Source organism: Palaemon carinicauda, chromosome 20 (genome assembly GCF_036898095.1).
Source record: "Palaemon carinicauda isolate YSFRI2023 chromosome 20, ASM3689809v2, whole genome shotgun sequence".
NCBI classification, from domain to species: Eukaryota; Metazoa; Arthropoda; class Malacostraca; order Decapoda; family Palaemonidae; genus Palaemon; species Palaemon carinicauda.
This window is the reverse complement of record NC_090744.1, coordinates 109,132,187-109,158,405: the sequence shown is the minus strand read 5'-3', so window position 1 is coordinate 109,158,405 and position 26,219 is coordinate 109,132,187. Positions and strand designations below refer to the sequence as shown.

The 26,219-nt window shown below is 44.1% G+C and overlaps 1 long non-coding RNA gene across 7 annotated transcripts in view; it reads left to right on the top strand.

Moving 5' to 3' along the window:
- The window catches only part of LOC137659596 (uncharacterized), a 197,093-nt gene extending 171,082 nt beyond the window's left edge, over positions 1–26,011 (top strand). For 3 of the 7 annotated variants that reach the window (XR_011047591.1, XR_011047595.1, XR_011047590.1), the window contains 2 exons: positions 24,730–24,879; positions 25,008–26,011. This is a non-coding gene — a long non-coding RNA (uncharacterized lncRNA). Of the gene's footprint in view, positions 1–8,673; positions 9,034–10,540; positions 10,643–24,729; positions 24,880–25,007 lie in introns of those variants that run through there. The other 4 variants (XR_011047593.1, XR_011047592.1, XR_011047589.1 and 1 more) reach the window with 4 other exon arrangements.
- Positions 26,012–26,219: the final 208 nt, after the last annotated feature.

The following is a 26,219-nucleotide window of genomic DNA, read 5'->3' as shown; positions in this document are numbered from 1 at the left end:
TCATGTGTCATTGATGTTCCTGACATCTAGGTCCTTTCTACCATTACGTGCTTCACTGTTATCTATTCAGTCCTTTGAAGGAACTCCTCTGCTTCTACATCCAAGAAAGTCTAGAAAATAAACCTGCATTCACCCATTCTTTCCACGTGACCAGACCTCTTCAAAACACACTGATTAAATCCTCTAGTTTTGCTGATCTTTTCCCCCTTTTTCTCGTATGTGGTTCTCTGCAGTTTTCCCCTTTAGGTTCCCCTTACTTTGTCTATTTTGATGCAGAATTCATCTCAACAGTTCTACTCTCTCTTCCATCTTATCCAACATCTGAAATTCACCTCCGAAGAGACAATATTTGGTTCAGCACTTCCTGCGTACGTATTCCCACCTTGCCTTCTTCGTGCAACTGGAGTTCCCTAGCAATCTTATGCTCGCATCTTCCTACCTTCCTTACTTCAACTATTCTTTGACTTGCCTCCTCTCTCATCTTGCCGTCATCTGTTGTACTTACTCCCACATACTTATATAAATCAACCAATTCCTCCATCATCTATTCTGGTAATCATTACTCCATTTACATGGTGTCAATTTACCCTTTCTCAAACTTAATTTAAAACATCTCCTCTTGCAAGTGCTTCAAGACTATTTCACCATCTTCTTCGGTTGCTTTTCACTATCACTTTTTACTTTTACGGGTTTATTTCTCGCCCTCCATCAGACACTAAAAGTCTGTTCAGGCGGGCCTTGGTGTGTGAAAAATAATTTCCTTCCAGTTAATATTTTGCTCTGTATCTTATCAGTTATTTCGCTAGCATTTGTATTCAGGCTTAATAGTTTTCAGGTCACTATTATAACACTTTCTAAAAAGATAAGTCTTCAGGTTTTTCTTGAAAGCTACCACATTTTTGCTATTTTTGACGTCAAGTGGAAGGTCGTTGAAGAGTCTCGGTGCAGCATAACTAAACGTTCTTCCTCCTATCGCATGATTCACACTAATTTCGGATAGTCTATGTGGGTCATCAGCATGTCTAACTCTTGTGCCATATCTCTGCTCCGATACATCGTCTGTTATTTGTCAGACCTCCTCTTGCATCCATAAAGATGTTTGACAAATAACACACCCTTTTCTAATGTCAACTTTTATACCAAACAGGCCAATTTCCTTTCTACAAAGTCCAATGCACACAGATTTTTCAATTTCTATTTCCTATTTCCTATATCCCCAAACACACTCCTTATTATGTGTAAGTATTCTGCAATAAATCATTAATTTATGTACCTATGTTCCACACGCATTTCATACTTTCAAACATTTCCCTTCACTGTTCAATGATAAGTACTTGAACCACAGTCTCTAATTTGTCTAAACTTAGCTGTTTATTCTTCATCCGTCACATGAGTCACCTGTTCTACCATATACGATCCTAGTTGGTATGCCAAGTAATGTCGTATACCCAAATATCTCACTATCACCTTATTTCTCTTTGTGTCTGGATAATCTGTATTTCAGTATAAAACTCCAACAAGCTTCAATTTCCTTAATGGACACAAATAGACCTATCAGAACTACAAAGAAATTCCATATGAGAAATATATAATTTTCTAAATATTCAATGTTGTTTTGTGTATGGAATGTTGCAAACTCTGGCTATAAAACTCTTATTCTTACTTCAATTACAGGTTTTCTGTTGGCAACTTTTGCTAAATCTAACCTAAGTAGCCTATAGAGGTGGGTTTTCGTGTCTATTGCTAATTCTACTATATAAAAGTCTTATTTTATTTGTTTGCTGTTGATTTATTTGTTATATAGATTTTAATATCATATGGAATCTTTTTTTTTAACGATTTAAAGCAAAATATATCATTTTGTATATTTTGAAATCTCAAAAACAGCCGTATTCTATGAAGCCAATGGTTTAAATATTTAAAGGTAGATGGAATTAGGATATTTTCTATAACATATTTAACAGGCTTCATATCAATTTGTAGTTTAAATCGGTTAAAGAATCAAACTTATACAGATTTATCTGAGTATCCCATAACCCGTTTTCTTTGCAGTGTTGCCAAGCCCGCGGTTTACCCGCCCGATTGGGCTACTTTTGAACACCTTGGCGCGGGTTTTAAAAGGGTACCGCCAAAGACGGTACCTCTACTTGCCTGAAATTGGGCTACTCTGGAAGAAATAAACCGCAGCGCCAATAAATGCAATTTCCTTTATAATAATTTCAAATTGGAAATGTAGATCGATTATTCTAGTTCAAATTTCAATAATTCACAGACAGTTTAAACCATAATGATGAAGAATTGTAAATTGGTATACCAGACAGGCTGACTGACGCCACTAGACTATATGGTGTTTGCCAGTTAAAACTTTAAAGACTTCACTGCTTTCACTAGTTAGACATTAGTTTTATCTTTACCACTCAGTGAGAAGGTTGACTTAGTTCAAAATGCCAAAGAAGTGCAATTGGAGTGTATATAAAAAACATTATAACCCAAAATGGAGATGAAACAAAAGCTAAGTGTCAGTTTTGTAATACGGTTATAAGAGCCCACCATTCAGATTTAATCAAGCATTCTAATACTGGTACACATAAAGCATATATAAAAGCAAGAGAAAGTTATGTTACGAGATTTTTTCGCTAGTACATCTTCTCAGCAAATCAAGCAAACAGATCACAATAAAAAAAAGTTACAGATTTGAAACTTTCACTATGCATTGCTTATCATACATCAATCAATTCTATTGATCATATTGGTGAAGTACCAACTTAATAAAAAAAAAATGTTATAGGTCCCGAAAAAAAAAAAAAAAAAAAAAACCAGCTAATTACAGATATTGGATGCAATCCCTACTCTTTGATTATTAACGAAGCCACCGATATAACTACAAATAAACAATTGTGGTTAGATACTATAGTGAAACAAACAAATATGTGGTATCTACATTACTAGTATTTGTTGTGATCGGAGAAATTTCTGTAAATGCCCAGGTGAAATAAATCTATATGATGAAATTCTTTTGAGTGCCTAAAGCAAAGGGGACTTTATACTTAGATTTTGGTGATCCAGAGATTGCATATCTCCACCATCTTTTATTGTCCCTTTATTATGCTGTACAATTAGTCTATATCTCGAATGCGCATATAACCCTTAGGTATATTTCACAAATATGTTTAAAAAAATGACCTTATGAACCATATTAGTCAGCAATAATCATATATAAATATAAATGGAATATTAATTATAGGTTTTAAATGATGCAATTTGCAAGTTTTTGGTTGAAGTTGGATTAGTATTGAGCAATGTCTTGGACTTGGGACCGGAGACGGTCAATGGAGTGTTGGTTGCAACTCTGTAAGTTGAAGCCTAACGAGGCAGTTCATCATATAAGGCTGCATTGTGTTCCGATATTGCAACGTGCCCTCGATTCTAGGTATACTGACGTCCAGTGGATTGCCCTGTCTTCTGAAGGGGCATTCAATGCAGTTAAGCAAATGGTAGTGAAAGCTTCTAAGCAAGCGGTGCAGTGGCTCGGGTTTTTTTATTTGGCCCAAGAGCCTTGTGAGTCCTTCAATGATTATTTTATCAAGTGTACGCAAAAGGCTACTGATTGTGCATTCACATGTCCTAATTGCAATCATGATTTATCTGAATATATGCTTGCGCAAGCTCATGGTAGGCCTAAGTGATAAAGTGATCAAAAGGCAAGTGTTTCAATCATGCAATAATATCCGTGATATCGAATCCCTCAGAGTCATGTGCAGTGCATTCGAGGCCGCCCGTGACGATGCCCTTCGTAATAGGGCATGGCTTAGCAGCTCCCCTGGAGCAGCTTCTGTAGGTGGGTTCGAGGACGTTGCGACGTTGAACATAAAACCAGCTAAGATGAGGTTAAAGGGAGGATTGCGAGACTTCGCCAACCTGCATCTGAAGTGTTTAGGGTCGACCTCTTGCATCATAGAATATAAGGGGAGGCATACAACTCAGGAAGTATACTTTGTAAAGTTCTCCATTGATTTTTATTTATCCCTGGATGCTTGCAAGAAACTTGGTCTTGTGCCAGAAACATTTCGTAACCACGCCCCCTTCACGGACTCTGCCCCTACAGCAGCAAATGCAACTCTTACATTAGCTGAAGCAACCGATCAACCTGTGAGACCGTCGGTCATTCCGTTTCCCCCTAGTGAGGAGAATATTACCAGATTAGAAAACTGGTTTTTAGCCCATTTTTCAAGTACGACTTTCAACACTGAGAGAATGAGAGAACCCCTCCCGGTAATGGATGGGGAACCCCACCGTATCCACTTATTACCTGACACAGTTCCTTACGCCTGCCACACACCTGCATCAGTACCTAAGCACTGGGAAAAGGAGGTGAAAGCCCAGCTGGTGGAGGACGTCAAGAGATGGGTCTTACAAAGAGCTCCCCCTGGAGAGGCCACAGAATGGTGTTCACGTATGGTGGTCGTGGCCAAGAAAACGGGGCAACCAAGACGTACGGTTGACTACCAAGAACTCAATGCAAGTTGTAGAAAGGAGACGCACCATACCCCTACGCCGTTCGATATGGTATCCAGCATTCCCCTTTGCTCATACAAGACTGTGGCCGACGCCTATTGGGGGTTTCACCAGGTAGAACTGGACAAGAAAAGCATACCCCTAACCACATTCATCACACCTTGGGGCAGGTACCAGTACCGAAGGACACCAATGGGACATTGTTCTGCCTCCGACGCATATACACGCCGTTTCGATGATGCCATTGAAGAAGTACCCAGGAAGTTTAAGTGTGTGGACGACACACTTCTGTATGATTTGAGCGTAGAAAGCGCCTTTTGCATGTGTACGACTTCCTCGCAGTCTGTGCATACAAGGGCATCACTTTGAAACCAGAAAAATTCAAGTTCTGCAAGAAAGAAGTGGAATTCGTCGGATTCGACATCGTATGGGACTCCTACAAGCCTTCAAAAGATTATTTATCTGCCATCAAAAGTTTTTCTATGCCCCAAAAGCCCACAATATTCGACATCAGGTTATGGTATGGTTTTGTCAATCAGCTGGCCCCCCTTTCTGACAACAGCGTCCATCATGACCCACTTTAGAGACCTGCTGAAGAAGCCCTCGGGCAAACAGGTCTCTTGGGATGAGCACCTTCAGGAAAAGTTTCGTCAAGTGCAAGACATCGTCTGCAAATTGGCCAAGGACGGCCTCACCTACTACGATAAGCTGCGGCCGACTGTTGCAATCACTGACTGGAATAAGGAGGGGGGAGATCCTTCGTCATCCTCCAACAATATTACAGTTGTACCTCACTTTGTGGCAGTCGGTTCCTCATGCCCGCCGAGTCTGGGTATGCAGCTGTTGAGGGGTAAGCCCTTGCAGTGGCCTGGTGCTTAAAAAAGTCACTGTTATTCTTATTGGGCTGCCCGAACTTACCCATTGTCACGGACCACCGCCCTTTAGTCAAGTTACTAGGCAATAGAAGTCTCGGCGATATTACCAACCCCACACTGTTTAGATTAAAGGAGAAAACATTATTGTATAATTTCAACGTTAAATACCTACCAGGCAAGAGAAATCATGCTGCTGACTTCCTCTCTTGTTTTCCTAGCCTGAGGACGGCGCCAAATAAACAGGATGCGAGCTTCAACAAAGAATTAACGATTGCTATGGTGTCAGCAATCACAGAAAACCTACAGAAGCAGTGCACTATAGACGAGAAAACTGTTGAAGAGGCAGCCCTTGACGACCCGGCATATCAGCTACTAGTTGCTCGAGTGACTGCAAGGGATTGGAACCCGAAGAAATTTCAAGAAATTGCATGTTTGAGGCCCTTCTACTGCATCAGAGAACGTCTCTCTCTATCTGGCAACCTGGTCACATACTGCTTCAACGACAACTGCATCCGCCTTGTCATTCCTGAAGGGCTCCGCCATCAGATAACCGCCAACCTCCATGCTGGACATCAAGGCCTAGATACAATGTTGAGGAGAGTGAGACATTGTCTATTGGTCGGGCATCGAGGGTGACCTCAGCATCATCGTTCACGATGTACATCGTGCGACGCCCACTCACCATCACTCCCTGCCAAAGTCATGAAAATGACCCCTGCCCTAGAGTATCCGTTCCAACAGACTTTCATGGACCTGTTTCAGCTCGAAGGACACATGTATATGGCATATTGTGACAGGCTTATAGGCTGGCTAGAAATAGCCCACTTCCCCAATGGCACCTCGTCTGCAAAGGTCATGACAAAACTTAGGCATTACTTCACTCGATGGGGAGCACCCGAACAATTGTCTACCGACGGCGGCACCAACCTGGTGAGTAAAGAGATAATGACCTTCTACAGGAGATGGAGAGTTGACATACGCCTATCATCGGCCCACTATCCGCAGTCAAATGGGAGAGCCGAGGCCGCAGTTAAGTCCGCGAAAAGGATAATTATAACAATTATCAGCGGGACTGGAAGCCTCAATAACGACAAGGTATCATTGGCCATGTTACAATAACTGAACACGCCCTTAAGGGGTATAAACAAATCTCCGGCGCAATTGGCAACTGGGAGACAGTTGCAGGATGGTGTACCAACTGCAAAACTCAACTATATGATAGACCAACACTGGAGAAATTCCATTAGAAAAAGAAAACTTTAAGTAGCTGAAAAAATAAGAAAACAATTGACAGTGGCAGCAACAGGAGGCTAACGCCCTTACAGCCAGGCACGCACGTTAGGGTTCAGAACCAGATGACCAAGGCCTGGACAGGCTGGGAATCATAGTCGAGCAACGACCTCATAGACTAGTCACAGTACATCGTGAGACTAGATGGTAGTGGGTGTCCGTCGACAAGGAACAGAAGACACCTCAAGGTCACTGAACTGCCCGTCAATGAGACAAGAGGAGCCACTCCTACTGACGACGAAGTAGGTCATGAGCCTAAGTTTCTTCCATCAGCGCCAGAAGTACGGCCTCCAAGGAAGAGAGAGGCCCCGGCCTGGATGAACGATTATGTATAATTATCTCTTTGATTCTGCATTTATAAAATAAAAGCAATTTCTGTTTTATTTTACTGCACTTAGACGTGCATTGATTTCATATTTACAAAATTATATTTTGTATGAGATTTTAAGTTAGGTTGGTGTTGCATTCACGATCCAATTTTATAGCATATCTTGCAATGCTGATATAATTATTGTTTCACTTGAGGTTATGTTAATGCTCTCTCTCTCTCTCTCTCTCTCTCTCTCTCTCTCTCTCTCTCTCTCTCTCTCTCTCTCTCTCTCTCTCTCTCTCTCTCTCTCTCTCTCATCTTAATGTTACCATTAATTATTATGATTATGATTTACCTTACATGTCTGATGTTTTTCATCAAGAGAGTATAGCATTTCGTTTGTCATATCTGCTTTTAATATTGTCATTTATAAGTTTTGAAAATATTACCATCGTAATATTTTGGGAGGGAGATGTAAGATGTGGCTGCTTGCAGCGCCTAAGCGCCGCATACATAAGTGACGTCATTGTTCACGTCACGGGTTATCTGTATTTCCTTCCGCTGTGTATCAGTTGCAATGAAGATACGAAACCACGCTGACTATTATTTCCTGATCCTGCCTAGTTTAAGATCCAACAACTAGTATTTAATTTTAGAAAAAATATACGGCTTTAGCTTCTGTATTTTTGAATAAAAATTATATAAATTTTTCGTTATGATACTCTTGTACAAAAGCTTAGTTGGTTGATTTCGATCCCCGCCCCCCTAATTTATTTCTTTAGAATATCATATCAATAGATTTTAGTACAATTTAATGATGGCTGAGTTACTATAATTGGGCTACTTTTGAAGAACTGCTGCGAATTTTGACCAGGCCAGTTTTCCCAAATCTAGCATAATTTTATGCTTCTAGCATAATTTGGCTTCAAATTAAGTGTCTAGCATATTTTCTAGCATGATTTATTTTCTAGCATAATCCTCTTTATACTTATATTTCATAATTCCAACTTTCCAGCTTAATCAGAATATGAAAAAAAATATCTAAATGCATTCATTTAATAAATGCAGGCTATTGAGTAGCCTAATTGACATCAGCCATACCATACACTACTGAATCACTCGCAATCACAGGACTCACACCCTCCAAAAAGAGAACAGTAATTTTATTTAAAATTTGAGAAATGATGAACCTGAATTTAAGGAGAATTATGATAATTTTGTTATTTTTTTATTTTGAGGAATGTTTGTGTAACATTGTTTTACTCTATTATAGATATAGATTAATATTGAAATGCCAAATCACATTTATTGTCGTTTTGAACCTGTGGTTAAATTCTCTGGGAATATCTTAGTAGTTATATACCCAAGGAAGCTACCAATAAGGAACCTTCCATCAGGACGCCATGGCTTGAGCCCAAAAATAACATTTATTGTCGTTTTAATTAAACACTAGCCTTTTAATGTTTAGTTGACAACTAGTCTAAAATCTGGCATAATTCTAGCATAAATCAATGATAAATCTAGCATCCTTTTGGTCTATTTAGCATAATTTCACAGCAATTCTAGCATATTTTCTTTCTGAAGATTTGGGAACACTGCTTTGGGTGTTAAGTTATTTAGCATCCCTGTTTCTTTGAAGCAGTATTGTCAGATATGGGAATTTATTCCTAGCTATGGGATTTATCCCTAGATATGGGAATTTATACCTACAGTAGATTTTGGGATGTTTGGTGTCTGATGGGAATATTCTGTACAAATTTCTATGAAGGAGAAACGAAGATGAGTAAACCTTTATAGCGAGTGATTTCTATATTACTAAAGCCTAATAATCAGAAGATATTGTATTTGTGGAAATGGGGATTTTAAGGATGTTTTGGGGATTCTTTTTCATGAGTTTTAGGGATGTTTAGACTAACTCATCTGGTAACACTGCAGTTTCAGGGACGACAGACCGGACTGAAGGTGAAAACCGTCAATTCAATTTCATAAAGTGTTTTTTATGAAAAAAAATTTCTTCGTAATTCGAATCTGCCATAATCTATAGTAAGTTTAATTGCCATTTCAATATTTCTTTGATATATTAATAGTATATTGAGGGCATTTTTGTCCTCATATAATAGGTTACGTGCATAAATGAAGCGATTACCCATGGTAGCCTGTATGGGGCACTGTGTTGGACATATATATGGTCGCCCTATAACTATATCCTGTTGTTATTTGAGTTATTGGGACTTGTTAATCTTATATAAATGAATGAAATATAACATGTAAAGTGTCTATGTGGCCAAAGTTAGCCATTTAATCGTTAATAAGGACATCGTCTAAGGTGTTTTGGTACCAAGTAACTAATTGAAGGAAAGAGAGATGAAATTATAGTTTAGGACAATGCAGATAATTTATATTATAGAAACAAGGGTATTATTGTAGTGTATTACAGAGCAATGTAACCTGGGAAAAACTATTTTTTCTTATAGAAAAAATTACGCTGTCTTCGAAAGTGACACTCGTTCCCGTCACAAATGAATAGTTTGAAATATATATCTATATCCTACATTAATGGGGGACCCCCAGTGGGAACTTGGGGTTTTGGGTGGGGAAAACATACTGGGGAAACGATATATAATCGTAAAACAAGCCTTTTCTTCTCTATACATTACCTTCTTGAATGTATAATAAACGTAGGAAAATACAAAACAGTATAGCTGGATAAACTTTGGAGGCGCCGTTGCAAAGACTATGTCTCATGGAAAAAATACAGTAACCAGTGTTGCCAATGTGTAATGTAGATAAAATGTTAACGTATCATGCTAACATTAGCAGTGTTTTTCATTTAATTTTTCTCATTCTACTTTCCCGTTGTAGACGCTCTTGTACGTACGTTTGTACATAGCAGGTTTCGACTTTCTGTGCAAAAATCCCGCCTCCCTGCGCAGAGACTTTTCCTCCATCAATAGGATTTCTTCTTCTCTAATCCTGAAATGTATCTGTTCGTCCCTCTACCAACTCTGTTCAAGTCTTATTACTTGATTAGCTATGTAATACCCTCGTATACATATTACGTTTGACCCCAGTATTACTCATTTTATTATCCGATACCTTATAAAATCACCTCAATTTATATACCCATCAAATATTATTTATCATACATTCCATTTTATCTTCATATATTACTTTTTTACATTTTGTTATTACCTTGTCACTCCCAGATTTCACATAAACACTTGCTCTGGACAAGTTTCCCATCCTGTTCATTCATGTTTACTCTCTAGACTCTGTTGCTTTTCCGTTAACCAATCACGAACCCATACGTATGTAAAGTTTGCACAGGGGCTTAATATTTTCCTACCCCCACCTTCCAACAAGCCCTTTTCCATGGAAACCTTTGCCCAAGTCACGTCTTTGTTAGTTCAAGTGTCGTCTTTGCGTATTTTACGATCTAAGTATTAGAAAATTATAACCGCTTCAGTAATCCATACTTGAAACTATTTTGGTGTATTCCAATGTTGATAATTTTCTTAAATCACGTAATGTAATATATCAACTTTTACAGTGTTCCAAGTGCAGTGTGAATCTAAGGCAAAACACTTAAGACACCACAGACTCGGTCACAACACCCCTGTGACCCCTAAGTTACGACGTCACTGTCATAAAAGTAAGTCATTAATTTCTTTAACTTTAATGTGTTAGTTTTATAATAAATTGTTAGAGTGCAAAGCTCAGCATTACCAATTGCCAATGCATACGAGGGTGATGTTTTATTTTCCTGTGATCGTAAGTGAGAAACAAGAACCATTATATTTAACATTGATAATGTTAGCGTAACATTACTAATGTTAGTGTGCGCAGCTCAACATTACCGCTTGCCAGTACATACGAGCTTGATGTTTTATTTTCATGCGAGCGAAGCGAGCTAGTGGCGAAACAAGAACCATTATATATAATGTTATCGTAACAGTACTAACGTTACTGTAACGGGAGTGAAGTGATTAAACAAAGGCCATTATATTGAGTTTGTGACCTGGGAACAACTAGGTTAGGTTAGGTGGGTTTGTTAGGTTCTGTACCCTTTTTGTACTTTTTTATATATTGTGTAAACGGTATATGGAAAAATTCTTTAAAATTCACACGATAATAATACCGTATCATTGCTAACGTTAGTAATTTCACCATAACGTTGGTAACGCTGTGTATCACCCTAACGTTGGTAACACTGTGTGCCGTTGGTAACGTAGCTAATATTATCGTTCGCAGTACTACGTGAGTGAAGTGACACCGAATTTGAACAAGTCATTATATTTAAGAATTTTAACAAAATATATATAATAAAAGACATATTTAATCATTTTAACAGAAATATATGTTTTCCTGTAGAAAATAACGGGATTTTACCGGTTTTCACCTTCATTTCATCCGTAATAACAGCAACCAATTCGGCAACTTTAAGTTAGTCGAATTGGTTGATCTGTTTGTTTGCGGTTGAAATGAAGGTCAAATTCGGGTAAATCACGTTATTTACTATAGGAAAACATATATTTTCTGTTCGAAATCACACCCTCTAATACAATACAACTTTACCCACTTTTTTTTTTTTTTTTTTTTTTTTTTTGTTAGGAAAAGCTTCTGTCCCAAATTATAGCAATACTCAGAAGGTAAATATGTGTGCATAACCCTACTAACCCCAGCTTAGGCCTTATAGCAATATTTTAAGCATTATCCGGTAAAGTTTTACTGTATTACAGATTCATTTCGAATAGAAAATATGTGTTTTCCTGTAGTAAATAACGTGATTTGACCGAATTTGACCTTCATTTCAACCGCAATCAAACGGAACAACTAGTTCGACTAACTTTAAGTAGCCGAACTGGTTGCTGTTATTACGGATGAAGTGAAGGTGAAAACCGGTTAAAATAAGTTATTTTTTACAGGAAAACATTAATTTTCTGTTAAAATGTTTAAACATAATGTCTTTTATTATATAAATTCTGTTAAGATGTTCCAATATAATGACTTGTTCAAATTCCTTGTCCCTTCACTCACGTATGTACTGCGAACGCTAACATTAGCAATGTTACGCAACATTACGATGGCATTGCTAACGTTAGCAATGCTACGATAATATTAGCATGTGTATTTTAAAGCATTTTTCCATATACCCTTTACACAATATATAAAAGGGTACAGAACATAACAAACCTACCTAACCTAACCTAGAAGTTCCCAGGTCACAACCCCTAGCCAGGGTCAAGCCCACGGACCCCCTTCCCAGGTCACAAACTTGTACTGGCAAGAGGTAATGTTAAGCTTCGAACTCTAAAAACATTAAAATTAAAGAAATGAATGACTTACTTTAAGACCCGGATCGGCGTTTCTTCTTGGCTTTAGATACCTTAGTTTGGGTATTGCAGTAATATTCGTGAATGTCTCCTGTACGATAGGAAGGAACGGCACTTGGGGCATTGTAAACGTTGAGGTATTACATTGTGAGATTTAAGGATATTATCAACATTGGATGTCGTATCAAAATGATCACCATGAAATGTAGCAAATGCTTTTAAGTATGGAATACTGCAGCCGCTACAAGTTTTTAAAACTTCCTCCATCGCAAAATACGAAAATAAAAGCTCACTTGAAATAACAAACACCCAACTAGGACAAAGGTTTCCACGGAAAGGATTTGTTGGGAGTGGTATGAAGAGACCATGTAAAGAGAAAAGGTAAGGGGTAGGGAAATATTAACCCGCATCCCCTGTGCAAACTTTCCATACGTATGGGTTCGTGATTGGTTAACGGGAAAACAACGGAGTCTAGAGAGTAAACATGAATGAACTAGAATGGGAAACTTGTCCAGAGCAAGTATTTATGTGAAATCTGGGCGTGACAAGGTAATAACAAAATGTATAAAAGTAATATAGCAAGATAAAATGGAATGTATGATAAACAATATTTAATGGGAATATAAATGGGGGGATTTTATAAGGTATTGGATAATAAAACTAGTAATATTGGGTCAAATGTAATATGTATACGAGGGTATTACATAAAAGGAATGGTATAGTTTTACTGGATCAAGTCATATACTTGAATAAAGCTGGTGAAGTCGAATAGTTAAATTTGGTGGGTAGAGAAGAAGAAATAATATTGGTGGGGGTGGAGTCCATGCGCAGGAGGGAGGAGATTATGCGCAGAAGGTCGAAACCTGCTATGTACAAACGAACTAACGAGAGCGACTACAAGCGAACCGTAGAATGACAAAAAATAAATGAAAAACACTGCTAATGTTAGCATGTTACGATGGCATTGCTACTGTTAGCTTGCGGAGCTCAATATTACTTTATTTTTTCATTGGTTTATCCAAGAAGGTAATGTACAGAGAAAAAAGGCTTGTTTTACCATATATACCATTTCCCCAGTATGTTTCCCCCACCCAAAACCCCGAGTTCCCACTGGGGGTCTTCCATTATCGTTTATATAAATATATATATATTTCTGAAACTGTTCCTTTGCGACGGGAATGATTGTCATTTTCGAAGAGAGTGAAAATTTTTTTTATAGAAAAAAAGTAGTTTTTTCCCTAGGTTTCATTGCCCTGTAATACAGTAAAATAATACTCATTATCCTACTCCCGGACCAAAGTCTATAGCATGTTTCTCTAAGCTAATTATCTTAGCCTCACTTTGGGTATTGTTCGACACAATTGGACGTAGGTTTGATTAAGAATTGGATTAAATGTTATTAGTTGATATACTCTTTCACCTGACTCATTTTGCATTATCTTATCGACCCTAAATTGAAATGTTTCCACTTGCTGTTCTGTACTTAACATCACTAAGGTGGTGTGAATGTAGGTTATGGTGTGCTCACGACATTTTCTTAGCTTTTGTTATGTGTAATTAATTCTATTACTGTACGTATTTCAATTTAGAAAATAGATATTCCAGACGGCAAATCTTTATTTTAGAATGATTTAGGATTGTACAGTATTAGAGACAAATAAGAATTATAATGGAATTTTTCCGTAACTGAATACAAACCAACGCTATTTACATGGGGTAATTACTTTGGCGATAGCCGATGACGAGCCATAAAGATTTAACGAGGGTTTCCTACCCCATCGCTAGTTAGCGGGGGGTGGTAGGGAGGGGTAGCTAGCTACCCCTCCCCCCTCACACACACCGGTGATTAGGTCTCTTTACTTCTGGCTCGGGAAGAGAACAGACCTGTCTGTGCTCTCCCTCGCTTTGACCGCCATATTATCTGTTTTTGCTTTCTCTCTTTAATAGTGTGTGTGTGAAGTTGGCCTCTACTGACAATGCGTACCTGCCCTGGATTTCTCGGCCGCCCTTGCGGGACCTTTATGTCGGCCATGGAAACGGACCTGCACTCCTCATGCCCCCCAGTGTAGGGGCCAACGGTGTGTTGAGTGTAGGGAGTGGTCTACCTCCCAGTGGGAGAGGTTTGCCCGGCGACGTAAGAAGAAAGCTAAGAGGGATCGTTCTCCTTCCGAGGTTTCTCGGAAGAGAGAAAATCCTAAGTCTTCCTCTTCCGCCGCCCATTCCTCCTCCGAAGCTCCCGCTCGGGCGGAATCTTCCGAGAGGTAGTGTTGACCGTAATGTTGATGTATTTAACCGATCCCGTGGCGAGGGAGAGGTCGTTGCCTACCATAGCGAGGCAGCTGCCCCTCCCCCCTCGGAGGAGGTATTTGTTTCTAACAATGACCTTTTTCAGCTTTGGGCTTCCTTGGGGCTACAGGGTTCGCCCTCCAACGAAGTATTGTTTGGTATGATCAAACGGGGTGCGGCTACCGAACAATCGTCAACCTCAGCGGACATAGATCCTCTGTCTGTGGTTGACGTTGTTGTGTCGGAAACATCCCGTGGGTCTGACCAAACTCCTGTTTCTGTGGCTGCGGTAGCAGAAGGCTCTGTCTCTCCCTGTGAACATACTTCGAGGGAGGAGCTTAGTCCTACGGTCTCTCCTTCCGCTGAGACTCCCTCTCGGGGGAGTTCTCTGGTAGAGACTCCTCTTCGGAGGTCTGTTGATGGTCAGCCTGCTGATCCCACGGCCCCTCGTGGGCGTATAAGGTGGAAGGCTCGTCCTCCCCTTTGCCGTAGAGGCCTTTCTTCTCCCTTCAAAGGGGTTAGAAGGCGTCTCTTCGGTTCGTCGTCACCACAGTCCTCTGCGGAGGAGTCGACTTTCCGTTCTCCTGATTTACCTGCTACCACCCTTGACCTCTCCAGGAACCGTTCGCGATCCCCGTCGGAGGATGGTCGTCCTTCAGGACAATGCGAGCTGTCACCTCAGCCGTCTACATCTACTGCTGCTGACGCGCTTTATGCGCTTGGAGATTGCCACTGCGCAACCTCCTGACCCTCTCAGGGACTTGGGGTCTCAGGCGAGGCTTGAGCGCTGTTCCTGATAAAGCGCCTCGGCGCTCACCCTTGGGCGTTCGCGCCACTGTTCCTGTGATCGCCGTCACCCTTCTGCAGTTCCTGATGTTAAGCGCCCAACTGCGCAGGCACGCCCTGCTCCTGCGCTCTCCTGCGCACTTGCAACCAGTTCCTGATAAGGCGCCTACGCGCCCACCGGTGCCCCAGCGTCCTTCAGCGCTCGCGCGCCCCCCGGCTCCTCGCCGGCCCCCGGTTCCCGTTTCACCGCGCGCGATCCAGAAGGTTCCTGAATTGGCGCACAGGCGGCCACAGGTTCCTTCGGACTCGTCGCGCCCTGCGGGGGAGAGACGCAATAGGCGTCCCCACGCGATTCCAGCACCAGCGCTCATGCGCACCCCATCGCGCCCATCTAAGGAGATCCGCGATAATAGAGTCGTGATACGAGAGAGGTTCGCGATGCGCGTCCGCACGCAGTTCCTGATACAGCTCCATCGCGATCACGCGTCGCGACGACTCGGCTCGTCGCCACAGAGGTTGCCAAGCCAGCGCACGGGCGCTCACGGCCGCCTCTGGAACCGCGCGAATCTGTTAATGTTACGATCGCGCTCGATGAGCCCCAATCGCTCGTCGCCCCAGAGGTTGCCAAGTTAGCGCACGGGCGCTCACGGCCGCCTCGGGACCCGCACGATTCTGTTAATGCTATGGTTGCGCCTGACGCGCCCCAATCGCTCGTCGCCCCAGAGGTTGCCAAGTTAGCGCACGGGCGCTCACGGCCGCCTCGGGAACCGCGCGAATCTGTTGATGCTACGATCGCGCTCGACTCTCCTCAGTCGCGCCCTATTCCTGCTTCACGCCCCGTGCCTATCTTTAAGACAGCGGTGGTGCAAGCGGCTCGATCCTCGCGACCCCCGAAGCAGCGAACCCCAACGCGACCTGTTCCTGATACGCGCTATGCGCGCCCACGATCGCCAGCGCACCTAGCGTTTGCTCAGGCGGGTAAATCGGTCCAGTCGGACCATCAGACCTCTCGTTCTCAGGTCGCTCGTGACCCTGCTCCCGCACTATTGCGCCCTCGGCCAGTCCTACCGGACACTCGTTCAGGCGCTCCTGTTATCTCTCGCCCTCCGGGCCTGCATCAAATCACTGCGCGCCCGCGCGCTCAGCTGCCTCCTGTTCCAGCCCGCCGCACGCCCACTCCTTCGCCCACTCGCGGGCATGTTCCCGCTCTAGCTTCTGCGCGCCATCGCACCATCGCTCCCGACCATCCTCCTGCGCGCCATCGCGCCCCCCGCGCCTTCCCCCGCCCCCTTGCCTGCCCCCTGCCCCCGCCCACGTGGAGGCGCGCGCACGCGATTTTCCAGCTTCGCGCCCTTCTTTCGCACGCAATACTGATCTGGGCCCAGTTTATGAGCCCTAGCGCGATCACCGGCAGGCGGTTTCTTTTGTGTCGCGTTCCCCTCCCTGCAAGCGCAGACCAGCGCATTCGCCATAGGGAGAACGCTCCTCTGACAGGTCTAGGGATTCTTCTCCTACAGCCCGTCAGGCGAACCCTCGTGTGTCGACTCCTCCTAGGGATCCATCGATCCCTTTCCCTTCAGAGGGAGTGTCTGACAGCGCTGCTGTCAGCCAGCAGCCCTGGTTCGACACCCTACTCAGAGCTCTCGTGCGGGCTATTAAGCCAACACACTCTTATTCGGGTCACGATCCAGCGGCAGCTTCCTCCCCCCTGAAGAGGAAGAGAGGAGTTCCTCCCATGGATCCTCCTCCGAGGCCTGTGCTGTCCCCGCGTAGATCCTTGCGCAAAGATCCTTCACCCCCTCAGACCTTCTCGCCCCCCCTGCGGAGGAGGATTACCCCTCCTCAGGGGAGTCAGTTGAGCAGGAATACTCTCCCATCGCACCAATGGTGGATGTTCCTCCTCTTCCCGAGAGGTCTCCTCGTCCCGAGGTGGAGAAGGACTTGCCCCCTTCGCTTTTGGAGTCCTGCATCCCTCCTAGGAGGGAACCTAAGGACTCGACGATTCGAAAATCGTCTTCTAGGATCAGACAGGAACTGCCCAGGGATGTAGAGGATACTCACGTTTCCCCCCAGGAAGAGCCTCGGGGGTCTGGAGACCTCGCTGCAAGTCCATCTGGAGGCGAGCCCCAGGAGTCAGAGCACGCGTTCTGGCAGGTCCTGATTCTCATGAGGAACCTTAATGGGATTCCAGACCCTGAGGTCCCATCTCGTGAGGGTAAGGACACGGTCCTGGATCGCATCTTTGGCACTCAGAAGCCCTCTAGAGCCAGCGCAGCATTGCCCTGGTCACAGGGAATGAAGAGCACCAGAGACAAGATCGAGGGCCAGCTCGCGGAGCTTGCCTCCTCCAGTAGATCCAGTGCCGGAAGTAAGCTCCTCCCTCCTCCTCGTGTCCATCAGAGAAGGTACTTTGAAGTCCTTGAGGAGTCTACAGTGAGCCTTCCCCTACATCATTCCGTGGAAGGGCTCACAGGGGGAGTTCCTCTCGAGAGGCTCTCCAACCGGCACGTATCCTTCTCAGCCACTGAGATCCAGAGCCAGGAGAAGGTCATCAAATGCACTATGCAAGCCACTTCTTGGCTTGACATCTGGCTGGGGTCTCTGGGAATTCTGGTGCGTTCCGAGGATCTCTCCAAGGAGAGCACCAGGAAGGCACTGGAAACTTTTCTCCTCTCGGGTACTCGGACCATTGAGTTCCTGTCCCACCAAGTCTCGAGCTTGTGGGCCAACACGATCCTCAAACGCAGGGACACTGTTGTCGAGAGGTTCCACCATAAGGTTCCCAGTGCCGAGTCGAGCAGGCTCAGACACACTTCCATCCTCGGTAAGAGCTTGTTTGAGCCTAAGGATGTGGAGCTCTCTGCCGAGAGGTGGAGGAAATCCAACCAGGATTCCCTCATCCATAGGGCCCTTACATCGAGGCCCTATAAGCCCCCGGCGGTTCAGCAGCCTCGTTCCGTCAAGGATACGAAGAAGACTACCGTAGCAGCGAAGCCCAAGGTGTCCAAGCCCTTTCCTGCCAAGGGCAGGAGGGGTAAAAAGTCCTCCAGGGGAGGCAAGAACCCTAGAGGCTCCGGCCGAGGCCGGAAGCGCTAGGGTTGGCATTCCCCCCGCATGTCCACCAGTGGGGGGATGCCTGCAGAGTTGCGCAGCAAGGTGGCAGCAACTCGGGGCGGATGCCTGGACGGTCTCCGTGATATCTCTAGGGTATCGCGTCCCGTTCACAGAATCTCTCCCTCCCCTGACAGCAAATCCAGTGTCGTTGAACTCTTTTGCCATGGGATCGGCAAAAGGGCAGGCCCTTCGGGCCAAGGTCCAGACCATGTTGGAGAAGGACGCTCTCCAGGAGGTCGTGGACGGGTCCTCAGACTTTTACAGTCGACTCTGTCTTGTGAGAAAGGCGTCTGGAGGCTGGAGACCAGTCATCGACCTCTCGACAGTGAACGGGTTTGTCAAGCTGACCCCGTTCAATATGGACACAGCAGACACGGTCAGGCTTGCAATGAGACCGCGAGACTTCATGTGCACACTGGATCTGAAGGACGTGTACTTCCAGATCCCAATCCATCCGTCTTCAAGGAAGTACCTGAGATTTTGCCTAGACAACAAGATCTTCCAGTTCAAGGTGCTGTGTTTCGGTCTCTCCACAGCCCCTCAGGTATTCACCAGAGTCTTCACCATCATCTCTTCTTGGGCTCACAGGATCGGCATCCGTCTCCTCCGTTACCTGGACGACTGGCTGATCCTGGCAGACTCGGAGGCATCCCTTCTTCGCCACTGAGACAAGCTCCTCAAGGTTTGCCGGGATCTGGGGATCGTGGTAAACCTCGAGAAGTCCTCTCTACAGCCCTCTCAGAAGCTGGTGTATCTAGGCATGATCATAGACACCAATCTCCACAAAGCCTTCCCATCAGACGAAAGGATAGCGAGGCTGAGGAAGGTTGCGAAACCTTTCCTCGATCGAGAAGAGCTCTCAGCCCAGTCGTGGCTTCGTCTCCTCGGCCATCTCTCCTCCCTGACCCGCCTCGTTCCCAACAGTCGTCTCAGGATGAGATCCCTTCAGTGTCGACTCAAGTCTCGGTGGCGTCAAGGACTCGACTCCCCGGACATCCTGATCCCCATGGGATCTGCGGAACGAACGAACCTCAGATGGTGGGTGGCAGACGAGAACCTGCGAAAAGGAGTGGATCTTCTCGTCTCTACCCCTGAGTTGAGGCTGTTTTCGGACGCATCAAACAAGGGGTGGGGTGCTCACGTTCTGAACCACAGGGCCTCAGGCCTGTGGTCAGAATCAGAAAAGTACCTTCACATAAACTTGCTGGAGTTGAAGGCCATCTTTCTGGCCCTTCAAAAGTTCCACCAAGTCCTGGCGGGCTACCCGTAGTGGTGATGAGCGACAACACTGCGGTGGTGGCTTACATCAGCAAGCAGGGAGGTACCTTTTCGGAACAGCTGTCCCATCTTGCAGTAGAGATGATGAGATGGTCCGAAGCCCACTCGATATCATTTGTGGCTCGCTTCATTCCAGGCAAGAGGAATGTGCTCGCCAACAGTCTGAGCAGAGCGACGCAGATAGTGAGTACCGAGTGTTCTTTGGATCCTCGGATAGCCAACAAAGTCCTGACTTTGTGGGGTTCCCCGACTGTGGACCTGTTCGCTACAGCGTTGAACACCAAGCTTCCGCTATACTGCTCTCCAGTCCCGGACCCCAAGGCCTTCTGGCAAGATGCCTTCCAACAACGGTGGGATAACGTAGACGTGTACGCCTTTCCCCCATTCTGTCTGATGAGGAGGGTCCTCAACAAGACCAAAACATCGGTCAACCTCTCGATGACCTTGATAGCTCTGCTATGGCATCACGCAGAGTGGTTTCCGGACCTTCTGCAGCTCCTCACGGAGATACCGAGGGAACTCCCTCCACGTCACGAGCTACTCAAACAACCACACTCCAACATCTTTCACAAAGCCGTAGCTTCGCTTCGACTTCACGCCTGGAGACTATCCAGCATCTCCTCAAAGAGAGAGGGTTTTCGCAACAAGTTGCGGAAAGGTTGTCTGGCCACCTGCGAAGGTCATCCGCAGGAGTCTACCAGGCGAAGTGGAGAGTCTTCTGTGGTTGGTGCCGTGGAAGGGATATTTCTCCCCTCGATGCCACTTTACCAGCAATAGCGGAGTTCCTTGTGTATCTGGGGGAAGAAATGCGCCTTTCAGTCTCGGCAGTGAAAGGCTATCGCTCAGCCTTAACTCTTGCCTTCAGGCTCAAAGGAATGGACATTTCCTCCTCGCTGGAACTGCCTCTTCTCATACGGAGTTACGAACTTAACTGCCCTCAGTCGGAAGTGAGACCTCCTCCTCGGAACGTGGTTCGGGTTCTCAGGTCGCTAAGAGGCCTCCCTACGAACCATTGCGCCAGGCTTCTGATCGCCACCTTACCTGGAAGACGGTGTTCCTGCTAGCTCTGGCCTCGGCCAAGCGAGTCAGTGAACTGCATGGTCTCTCGTGTGACGTCGCTCATTCAAGGGGATGGGGGGAGGTAACGTTCGGCTTCGTCGCTGAGTTCGTTGCTAAGATTCGGAACCCGGGAGTGCAGGACCCTAGGTTCGTCTCTTTCCAGGTCTCGAGTCTTCGTTCTGTAACAGATGACCCAGACCATTTCCTACTGTGCCCAGTCAGGAGTCTGAGGTTGTATCTCAAAAGAACAGCTGCAGCCCGCCCCCAGGTGCAGAACTTGTTCGTCAGCACCGGGGAAACGAAGAGGACGGTCACCAGAAATACCATCTCGGCCTTGATCCGCAAGGTGATCCACCTGGCCTTGAGTTCTGACCCTCCTCCGTCGCGGCGCCCTAGGGCGCATGATGTCAGGGGCGTTGCTACGTCCCTGGCCTTCAAGAAGAACTTTTCGGTGACGCAGGGCCTGCAAGCTGGGTTGTGGAAGCGTCAGACCACCTTCACGGCCCACTACCTGCAAGACGTGACACACAGGAGGCTCGATACGTTTTCTATTGGCCCTGTGGTGGCTGCACAACAGCTGGTCTAACCTCAGGCTCCTAATTGGACAAGTAGCAGAGGGTTGAGGGCATTGTTACCCAGTTTTAGTCTGTGTGAATGGAAAGATCTGTCTGGCCCTTTTCTTTTCTTCATCCTCTCCTCCTTGGAGAAAAACAGCATCCTGGGTCCTTTGCACAGCTGACCTCGAACCTCTGCAGGTAAGCCATGCTCCCTTGTGTTCCTAGTATTAGGTTGTAATACTGTCATGTCCCCATACCCTGACGTGGTGGTATTGGGTAGTCCTAGCCTAGATTTCCCTCTAAAGAACTCCAGGCCAACTTCCTAGGACATGTCACTGCTCACCTTCACACACGACTTACGTAGGCCGCAGCAGCCCCTCAGCTGTCTGCGATGCGCAGGGGCCCCAACCCTTGAGTTTCCTTTATGGACTCGGGTTAGGAGCCCCGGGCAAGCCAAAGCCAGTATGGCAGGGGCCTTACCTCCCTTCCCAAGGGTTGAGTCACCCCATGTAAATAGCGTTGGTTTGTATTCAGTTACGGAACAAATGACAAATTCGTAGATAATTTGTATTTTTCCTAACAATACAAAACTTAGCTATTTACAGTTATGTGCCCGCCAGCCCTGACCCCAAGATAAGTCCTACCTCTAAGTAGAGTGAGTTAATCACCGGTGCGTGTGAGGGGAGAGGGGTAGCTAGCTACCCCTCCCTACCACCCCCCCCCCCCCGCTAACTAGCGATGGGTAGGAAACCCTCGTTAAAACTTTGTGGCTCGTCATCGGCTGTCGCCAAAGTAATTACCCCATGTAAATAGCTAAGGTTTGTATCGTTAGGAAAAATACAAATTATCTACGAATTTGTCATATTTTGTAGGGCAAACTGCTGGGGGAATGTTGGCAAGACTTGAAGGGAAAATAGATTTCTCATTACTTGATTTTTCTTGTTGTGAGACGAACAAGAGAATTTAGACCATTGGTCGCAATGAGGTTTCCTCACACACTCGTAAGACCTTGACAGGAAACCCATCACGGCTTTGTGCTTATAATCTATCCTGGCTTGTGCACAGATCGGTCGTGGATTGGAAACCAATTAATATCATCATAGATCTCATTATTCTACTAAGGATGGAATCTCTGATTTTGGTTAGTTAGGGTTTGACAAATATATATCAAGAATGATTTCTTTCAGGAGCCATCGGTTTCAGCATAACGGGCTTAGCGCAAGTTGGCAGCGCAGTACAAGTGGACTATGTGTCCTTTGAGGCTATTTTACTTAGTTTATCCTACAATGATGCCCCTCTTTACATATATGTTCAACATAGGTCAGTTCCAACCGAGTCACTCATCTTGAATATTAATACAAAAACAAAATCCAAGTTATGTCGTTTTACTGACTTTTCATTGGTCTCCGAGTCTTACAATAATAATTAAGTAGCCTACTGTACTGTACAGTACTGTATTCACATGGAAGCTTTTCACAGTAGACTACTGTTTTACTGTACTATAAATCATTTCTCTTCACTTTCTTCCTATTTTGCTCTCCATCTTTTTCAATTTTTTTTATACTTGAAGTCTTACCCAATGTTCAAGAACAAATCTGAGTGGTTTAGTGGTTTCTTTAGGAATAATTTATAGTTGTTTAATACTGAACTGTAAGGTATATATATTTATTATTTAATCAATTGGGATTTATTATGTTGAATTCACGCGCACCGAGAATCTATGCTCACCTGGAATCCATCCATCCATTCATCCACACCAAAAATTCCTGAGTATCTGGAGTCCCCGTGCACCTGGGATACTTACAAATCTTGGTCTCCATGATATAGGTACGTTAGCATGATGACGTCAACAAGGAGTATAATGATGCAAGCAGACCGTCTGTCTGTTCTCAGCTGTCTTCAGCTGACCGACTTCCATGCGATAGGATCCATAGTCACATACTTTCATTTGTTTCAGTCAAGGCAGATAACTTCACATAATCTCTGAATCATTGAGATTCCACAATGTCATTCACTTCCGGAAGAAGTGTCAACACTATCTGCTCCATCCAGTTCTGAGGAATAACGTATCCTCTCGGGAATACGATCCTTGTACTATTCCTTCTCAAAAGGTTCCGTATCAGGAAATTTTCTTTCCCTGAGATTACATTTTGGCACGTGTTACTAACCAGGTCCAGCCACCCTGTCACTCTCCTGCCCGGAATATTCCCGTTACATTGTACTGATCTCAACATGTGGAAAAATATTTAGGAAATTGCCAGTATGTACATGGAATGCATCCACTTGGGAAGACCATCTTGGTACAAAGAAGTTTCCTATAATAAACATTTCCAGAAAAAACGTTTTGGTAGGCTGTAGCAGTTGTTCAAGGGTATGATCAACGACCAGCGTGAACATGTTAGCAGACCAATTCTCTTGCTCCTATTTTAGACCAGTTTTCACGTGAGTTTCCGCCCAGAATTGTATAACCCTGCCAATGAAACTCTCCATCAAGGCCTTTCTCAGCACACACAGAAATCTGACGATTGAACAACCTTGATACAGGGCAATTCAACTATGTAATTTTTCAAGAACAATCCTCTCTAGGGCATATAGTCTCTGCATACACTCTTCAACAAGAGTGTAGTGAAGAGAAGAAAGAGAAGGAACTTAGAGGGAAATTAGAATCATATACAGAAAGAGTTTCAGGAAGTGAACTGCTAGTGATTAAATATCTACTGTGGATCCTTTTGGGCTCAGACTTGTTACTTCCTTTTGCATATATCGCATCCGTTCCGTTTCCTTTCTTCCCACTTAACTGTTTAGTTTTCTTACTCTCAAGTCTCTGCCCTTTAAATTAAAAACAGATTATGCTTAGCAGTTCCTTTAAAAAAATATACACTGCTGCATAATACTGTTTCTATGATCATCATCAGCATCTTGCTGAAGTTATAAAGATGAGCTTCTCTCTTGTGGTATGTGAGAATACACACTGCTATAATACATTATTGGATTTTACTCTAGTATCTGCAGCTAATTGAATATTTATGTATGATGTGCTGGCCACCAGGTTGTTTGTGACATTTTCCTTGCGGTGCAATTTACTCTATAGAAGCCTTGGGTTACTTATTGACTTAGAGTATACTGCACTACACCATCTCTAGCCAAGAAAAGCTTTTCTCATTATTCTACCTAATTTTATCCTATTCATTCCTTAATGTAGGCACTTTTATTCTTTTGATTATAAATCTCATGTACAGTAATGTATACTACAATATATTGTATTTCATGACTATTAAATTTTTTTATTTGTTATTGTATTTATTAAGTCAACTTATTTTTCCCAGGAAGGCCCTACATCCATCATCACATTATTCGTCCATCCCATCCAAGGTGATGCAAGGAGACTGGAACGGCCAATTTGACAGTGTACACTGTGCTGCTACTTCACGAGTGCCGTGATGTTGAAATCAAGCTTATCCTATTCATTCCTTAATGTAGGCACTTTTATTCTTTTGATTATAAATCTCATGTACAGTAATGTATACCACAATATATTGTATTTCATGACTATTAAAATTTTGTTTATTTGTTATTGTATTTATTAAGTCAATTTTTTTCCCAGGAAGGCCCTACATACATCATCACATAAGTCGTCCATCCCCTCCAAGGTGATGCAAGGAGACTGGAACGGCCAATTTGACAGTGTACACTGTGCTACTTCTTCACGAGTACCGTGATGTTGAAATCAAGCCTCTTGTCAACCAGCCTAGTTTTCTTCTTCTATGTTGGACCCAAAGCCCAGCTTTTCCTTCTTCAGTGTTGACGGAGCTGTACTTCTCACAGGAGTTGCACCTTTTATATCTGATTCCAGCATCATCTCTTGTTCCCATCTTATATCAGCATCGGCAGGATGTGTTATCAACGCTGTTATTCAAAATCAACAAACTTCCCTGGAACAACCCTAAATGGCCAGCTGCTTTCAAAGCTAGCATGTTCAGAATAGTATTCCTAGAAAAGACACAGTATTTACAAAATCATTTAGTCTTAACTAATAATGCGCATCAGAAAAGTGAAGGCACTGGTGGACGGCCCTTCACACCCGAAGAAGTGTCGGTATCAACATCACAGTTCAGCAGTGATGGGAGGATGAAAGCCTTCAGGTGACGAGTACCCTGATCGTGTGTTGCAGCCTGCAGAAGGTGATATGATGCAAAGAGGGAATTGCATATTGAGTTGTGGCAAGGGCAGTTGCAATAGGGTGCTAGAGAGATGACCAAATGGAATACTTTGCTTGGAAAAAGGCTCGCATCTCATGGATGAAGATTTTGGAAATTCTTGACCTACCAGAGAGAAGATCAGTAATCAAGAAATAGTGTAACGGAAGATCTTCGGGATGTGTAACCACACCATCATCTCCTGGGTATATTGTTTAGATTTGCACAAGTGGTTCAGATACCTTGACAGCCATGCCATCTTACAAACAATCATACCTTTGGTTAAGATTTTAACTTTGCATCATATTAGGAAATAAAGTAATGTGAAAAATTATTTAAATGTTCAGTTGTTCCGTAACTGGAATACAGTACAAACCTACGCTATTTATTTAGGGGTATTACTTTCTGCGAAGCTGAAATGACGAGCCATTAAAATTTAGCGAGGGTTAACTACCCACACCGCTAGTTAGCGGAGGTAGGGGGAAGTAGCTTGCTACCACTCCCACTCACACACCAGTGATTTAGCTCACTTTACTTTTGGCTTGGATGGAGACCAGTTGTATCCGCTCTTACTCCTCACCTATTCTGGAATGCCATTAATTTTTGTCTTTCAACCTACT